Raw genomic sequence first — 7,500 nt, 5'->3', positions numbered from 1 at the left:
TTATTGGTACTGTGCCACTAAGCACAGCATACCAAACATATTATCAGCATTATTGCTCTATACTTGAATAACAGTATCAATGAGCTGATAGACCTCCTTAATCAATGCATCATTCTGCACTGTCCGATGGTGTGTGGACCCCTTTGAAAACGAGATGGCACATCTCAAGGGGTTATTCCAAATAAAGAGAATTTCCAACAACAACTTACTGTAACTATAGTGGTAAGTGTGTGCTCTAGTGACATGGAACAACAACAATCCCTTCTAACCGAAGATCTTAGGCACATGACAAGACTAATATGTTTCCTTCAACATCTTTGGCCTGAACTATCAATCAGACAGTCATCCAAGAAGCCTGTATACAGATATAGGGCAGCCCATCCGTATGAAACCCCCTGTGAGGAGAATGGCCAGAGGAGTCTATGTTATGGTCCAACTGCCAGTCTGAACTATGCCTGACTGCTGGACGGACTGGAGAGGGGATGCGGCTGGAGGGTTTAAGTGCTATGGGCTTGGACACGGCCCAGTGGTTGATATGCATACATTCATAAGAGAGATTATTTTAGGATCACCGCATTAGTGTCAAAGACCTGTCAGGAAACTGTCTCTGAAACAGACAGATTCCATGGTCAAAAACAGAGGGAGTATCATGCACAACTGATATATTCATATCATACAGTTTAACTTAGGGTAGTATGAATGCGTATTCCTGGCAACAGCATACGCCCTTCACAATACTTACACCTGTAATCATGAAGTGCTTTGAGAAACTGGTTTCACGGCACATCAAATCAACCCTTCCCCCCACATTTGACTCGCATCAGTTTGCTTACAGAGCAAACAGGTCCACGGAAGATGCCATCGACGTAGCCCTCCACACCGCACTGAGCCACCTGGAACTCCGTGGAACCTATATAAGAATGCTCTTCATTGACTACAGCTCAGCTTTTAACACTATCATCCCTGACATACTAGTCAGCAAACTAACTGCACTAGGCCTCCCCCTCCATCTGCACCTGGATAAAGGACTTCCTCTCAAACCGCCCACAAACTGTAAAACTCGGTCCCCACCTTTCCTCCACCATCACTCTAAGCACTGGCTCTCCACAAGGCTGTGTGCTGAGCCCACTACTGTACTCCTTGTACACCCATGACTGTACTCCAACCCATCCCACCAACACCATCATTAAATTTGCTGACGACACCACCGTGATCGGGCTCATATCAGAAGATGACGAATCAGCGTACAGGGATGAAGTACAGAAACTGACAGTGTGGTGCTCAGACAACAATCTGTCACTGAACACCACAAAAACGAAAGAATTAATTCTGGACTACAGAAGGCAAAGTGCAGTTCCGGCCCCACTCTACATCAACGGGGACTGTGTGGAGAAGGTCCACACCTTCAAATTCCTAGGAGCCAATTTATCAGATGACCTCTCATGGTCTGTCAACACCTCAGAGACAGTAAAAAAGGCACAGCAGCGACTACACTTCCTGAGAGTACTCAGGAAAAACAACCTGGAGTGTAAACTGATGGTGGCCTTCTACCGCACCACTATCGAAAGTGTACTAACCTACTGCATCTCGGCGTGGTACTCCGGTTGCACCGCAGCAGACAAGAGAGCCCTCCAAAGGGTCATCAACACATCACAAAAAATCACTGGCTGCTCACTGCCCTCCCTGGAATCCATTGCCCGCTCCCGCTACCTTAGCAGGGCCAATAACATCTTAAAAGACTCCTCTCACCCAGGCCACCAACTGTTTACTCTCCTGCCCTCAGGCAGACGGTACAGATCCTTTAGAGCAAGGACCACGCGTCTTAAGAACAGTTTTTTCCCGACAGCCATCAGAACTCTAAATACCGACATGCACTAAACACTAAGCACTTTATTGACTACAAGTCACATACCATCTCAGTCACCTTACACATGTGCATAAACAAAGCTGTATTAATTGATGTATTTATTGAAGTACTTTAGTCTATGCCACCGCACTTTGTTCTACTCTTAATGTATATATATATTTTGGGGGGGCTGTTCCTACTGTTTTTGGATAGTTGTAGTATTGTTATGTTATATGTTGTTGTTGTGTTATATGTTGTCCCTCGTCACACCAACAGGAGAAGCACTCAAAATTTCGTTGTATGAATACAATGACAATAAAGGCTTTTCTATTCTATTCTATTCTTCTTCTACAATAACTGATCCAGATCGTTAAAATCCAATTGTAATCCAACCTCATCCAAAAGGAAAGTCCATAGCTGTAGTTTCACTTTTGATACAGAGTGATCTTCAGGGATATTACAAAAGTGTGAGTGTGTGTGTGTGTGTGTGTGTGTGTGTGTGTGTGTATGTGTGAGTAAGACTAGATGTGTGGATGTGAGTGTATGTGCAATGGACAAAAAAGTACGCACATACTGTACGTCGAGGCACCCCAGTCAGGTGACCAGTGAACCTCCACTGAACCTCCACTGGCCCAGCCATGGAGGGCCCTCAGCCGGAGAGCGGACACACTGATCTGAACCGTGCTAAATAACTCTCTGTAATATCTAAAGCTGGAGAGGTCCTGCAGGGGCCCGATAGGATGGATCGCCGTGGCAATGGGAAGGGTGTCTGTTGCTAGCTTGCACGCTTCCATTCCCAGAGGTAATGGGAAAAAAGAAGAAAAAAAAAACAGAATACTGGGAGAGGTAATCAATTAATCCCCTTGATGAAACGCCGCCTGGAATGAAGACACCCTTATCACCCAGAGGAATACACACACACACACACACACACACACACACACACACACACACACACACACACACACACACACACCTGTGTCTTTGAGGTTGTGTGAACTACAATATAACACCCTGAGGGGTCTGTGTGCAGCAGGATGATAGTAAAGAGGATTAAACAGCAGGCGTGTATGTGTGTGTGTGTGTGTGTGTGTGTGCGCGTGTGCTTGGGTGTGTGTGTGTGTGTGTGTGTGTGTACATGTGTGTTTGTGTGTGTGTGTGTTTGTGTGTGTGTGTGCTTGGGTGTGTATGTATGTGTGGTTTGTGTGTGTGTGTGTGTATATGTGTGTGTGTGTGTGTGTGTGTGTGTGTGTGTGTGTGTGTGAGTTTGTGTGTATGTTTTTGTGTGTGTGTGCCTAGTTGTTTTTGTAAGGCAGCACCTGTTTGACTGTTTTAATATTGTTGAAAACACGACATTTAGGCTGAAAAAACAGCATCAGCCTTAGAGTACTTCAAAAAATGCCTTTACCTTTTCTAAATAAACCACTGAAAATCAGGAAATCTGGCCCTAAAGTGGACACTTAGTCGAACCTTAAGGCCAAATTAAACTCATCTCCACAGAGTGACTGCATTAGGGGCAAAAGGTCCAGAAATGCTCCAACAATACAAATGAATCCAAAATGTCAAAATATATTTCTTCCTATTTCTATAAGTTAAACTATAAAGTTTGCAATATCTTTCAATAAATAAAATGTGATCCAGGGGGCAAGGACTGCTCAATCCAAAATGTCTGTAGAGGTAATGCCTCCACACACTGAGGGAGAAAGCAGAATGAATCGGAAGCTAAGTTCAATGAAATGACGTGACCGCTTAAGCTCGCCACACATGCAACCCCAGCTAAGCCTGTTGGAGAGCAATCACACTTACAGCGAAAGTCCAAGCACTAACAGCGGGAAAAGACTCCATTACCGTGCCCCGACATCAAAACATCAGTGTCTGCATGTGTGTGTGTGTCTGTGTGTTTATGAGAATAAGGGGGGTTGGGGGGTATGTGTGCACGCTAAATGACTAAAGCGTGAATTACATACAAAAGAGATTCACTGTTATGCATATGAGATGAATGTGTGCATGAAGAATCATTTTCCATTTACGCAGAAATTGATTGTACAAGAGGGTTTTATTTGCAAATCATCTCTGTGGGTTTCTAAGCAAGATTTTACACACAGTGTGAGTGTGTGTGTGTGTGTCTGTGTGTGTCTTCCTTGTGTGTCTTTCTGTCTTAGATGTGTATGCATACATTTATGACACTGATCTGACAAGTTTAACATGCACACCTGTCAAGTCTCTCGTATTATCCGCGCCACTTACGGATTTCCACTGTGACACTGAATCTCACGGATCTCACTAAATCTCATGGATTTCTCTGCTAAGTCCAATAGACTGCGGCGCAGCGTGAGTGTCAGATGTGAGACTCACTACGTCTGCGTAGCAATAATACTAGTAAACAAGGTTTGAATATTCAGTGGGTAGGCACAACTGAACAGCTTGTTATGCCTATGGGTGAACATAGACATGGTTATGTTTACGATGTATGACATGTGTGTGTGGATGTGTGTGTGTGTGTGTGTGTGTGTGTCTAAGTCGGTGTGTTAGTGTGTCGTGTGTCTTCGTGTCTTACATGTGTATGCATGTTTGTGACACTCATCTGCAGGTGAATGTCTCCCTCTCTCTTCTCCTGCAGACTGCTCCACTCCTCATAGCCGCCACCAGCCAATTATCTCCCAGCCCTTTGGCAATATGGATTCAAATTGTGCACCAGTGGAGAAGAAAATAGCAATTCATTTACTGGCAACCTGACAATGCAAACCTGTTCGCCTTTCTCTCGCTCTCTCTGGCGACGAGATAAATTAAATGTAAAAAAGGGGGGGGGGGGGGGGGGGGGGGAGGAAATGGCTCTTCCTGCGCTGGAGTAGGGAGTGTTCCCACTGACTTCTTCAGGAAATGAGAGCGTGAGGCTTCTCCTTCTTCTCGGAGATGAAAGTGGGGTTTAGATAGGGGCTAACAGAGCGCAGGCTAGCGTCTGAGGTGGGTCCGTCACTCACACACACACACACACAAACACACACACACACACACACACACACACACACACACACACAGACACACACACACACACACAGACACACACACACTGGGGTGTTCAAGCAAAGAGCCGTATGAAACTGAGGACTGGAGTGTTTGCTCATCCATACACACACACAGATACCACTCACATACACACCAAGTCAGAGAGAGAGGGATACACACACACACAGATACCACTCACATACACACCAAGTCAGAGAGAGAGGGATACACACACACACAGATACCACTCACATACACACCAAGTCAGAGAGAGAGGGATACATACACACACACAGATACCACTCACATACACACGAGTGAGAGAGAGAGGCATGCGAACACACACAGATACCACTCACATACACACCGAGTGAGAGAGAGAGGCATGCGTACACACACAGATACCACTCACATACACACCGAGTGAGAGAGAGAGGCGTGCGTACACACACAGATACCACTCACATACACACCGAGTGAGAGAGAGAGGCATGCGTACACACACAGATACCACTCACATACACACCGAGTGAGAGAGAGAGGCATGCGTACACACACAGATACCACTCACATACACACCGAGTGAGAGAGAGAGGCATGCGTACACACACAGATACCACTCACATACACACCGAGTGAGAGAGAGAGGCATGCGTACACACACAGATACCACTCACATACACACCGAGTCAGAGAGAGAGAGGCATGCGTACACACACAGATACCACTCACATACACACCGAGTGAGAGAGAGAGGCATGCGTACACACACAGATACCACTCACATACACACCGAGTGAGAGAGAGAGGCATGCGTACACACACAGATACCACTCACATACACACCGAGTGAGAGAGAGAGGCATGCGTACACACACAGATACCACTCACATACACACCGAGTGAGAGAGAGAGGCATGCGTACACACACAGATACCACTCACATACACACCGAGTCAGAGAGAGAGGCATGCGTACACACACAGATACCACTCACATACACACCGAGTGAGAGAGAGAGGCATGCGTACACACACATTTTCACTGCTCACTGTTCGCTTCTCATTTTCTTTATCCCTTTGCACAGAGAGACTTTCATTGGAATACCACCACAGTTGGCTGCCCTGTGTGAATGTGGTGTGCTTAGTTCTGTAAGTGTGTCTCTGTGTGTGTGTGTGTGGGGGTGTATGTGTGTGTGTGTGTGTGTGTACGTCACTATCTGTGTGTGTCTGTTGGTGTGCATGCGTGTGTATCTGTGTATGTGCATGTGTGTGTGTCTATCTATGTCTATGTCTTGTGTCTGTCTGTGTCCGTCTATGTACTTGTAAGTGTGTTTTACTGTGTATGTGTGTGCGCGTGTGCGTGTGTGTGTATGTGTGCGTGTGTGTGTGTGTGTGTGCGTGTGCGTGTGCGTGTTCGTGTGCGTGTGCTGTGCGTGTGTATGTGTGTGTGTGTGTGTGTGTGTGTGTGTGTGTGAGTGTCCGTGTGCGTGTGCGTGTTCGTGTGCGTGTGCGTGTGCGTGTGCGTGTGCGTGTGCGTGTGTGTGTGTGTGTGTGTGTGTGTGTATGTGTGTGTGCGTGTGTGTGCGTGTGTGAAACTGCTTGACTTGTTTGCTCATTTATCACTGGCAGTGCTGTCATGTCAGCGACGGCTCCAGTGTGAGGTGCTCGTCCTGCCATCTCTGTCTCAACGATCCCATTTTCTCCCAGCGCACAAACACAAGATTCTGTGAATCTTCCAATGCGCACACACAGTCTCTTGGCAAAGACTTCCCCTCCCTATAATTATGTTGTGCATTCATTTCTGCGCCAATAAGGACAATGTCAGAGTGGTAACAGTTGTGTTTATGAATAGTTCCTTTGAGTGAGGCTTGACATCACATTAGTCCACATTTATTGACTGGAAGCCTCACATCAAACGCTGATTCAAATAAATGAATGCAGTATAAATTCAGCGTCGGTCCTCATAATGTAATAACGCAATGCAGCCTTCAGTAAATGGATGAGACGTTTATAGAAATCTTATGACACGTAGCGGCCTAAATGCATTAAGTGCTCTAGACAGACACCATAGCTAAGCTCTGCCCATACAAATCTGTGCAGTTAACTGATAGGACCCAAACACAAGAACCCTGGTAGAACAAGAATGTGGCTAGGTAGAAGGTTCTAGTCAAGTACATTTACATTTACATTTAGTCATTTAGCAGACGCTTTTATCCAAAGCGACTTACAATGTATACACATTTTATATTTACACTGATGGCACACTGCACATCAGGAGCAATTAGGGGTTCAGTGTCTTGCTCAAAGACGCTTCGACAGGGAATCGAACTAGCAACCTTTTGATTACTAAACGACTTCTCTACCTCCTGTACCACTGTCGCCCCCGCCCCCCCAAGTTCTGCACATCCACAGAAGGGTACAGATTAACTATGTTCCCATAGAGGAACCTTTGACGGCTCTACATTGAACTGATGAAGAGAACCCTTTTGCCCCTCAGCGCTCAGCGTTCAGTCTTCAGTAATGAGCTTGTAAGGTTGTAAACAGAGCCATAAAGGAGACAAACAGGAAATGCTCTTTTCCTCAGCGTGCTGACTCAGGATGCTAGTAGACATGACTCCTCTCGGAAACGATCCAGGTCCACGATGC

At 46.0% G+C, this 7,500-nt stretch overlaps 1 protein-coding gene across 1 annotated transcript in view; it reads right to left on the bottom strand.

Moving 5' to 3' along the window:
• The window catches only part of schip1 (schwannomin interacting protein 1), a 296,253-nt gene that overhangs the window by 164,590 nt on the left and 124,163 nt on the right, over window positions 1–7,500 (bottom strand). The gene's annotated exons all lie outside the window — the stretch shown is intronic.

Source organism: Clupea harengus, chromosome 9 (assembly GCF_900700415.2).
Source record: "Clupea harengus chromosome 9, Ch_v2.0.2, whole genome shotgun sequence".
NCBI classification, from domain to species: Eukaryota; Metazoa; Chordata; class Actinopteri; order Clupeiformes; family Clupeidae; genus Clupea; species Clupea harengus.
The sequence above is the reverse complement of the archived record's forward strand: the minus strand, read 5'-3'. Positions and strand labels throughout refer to the sequence as shown.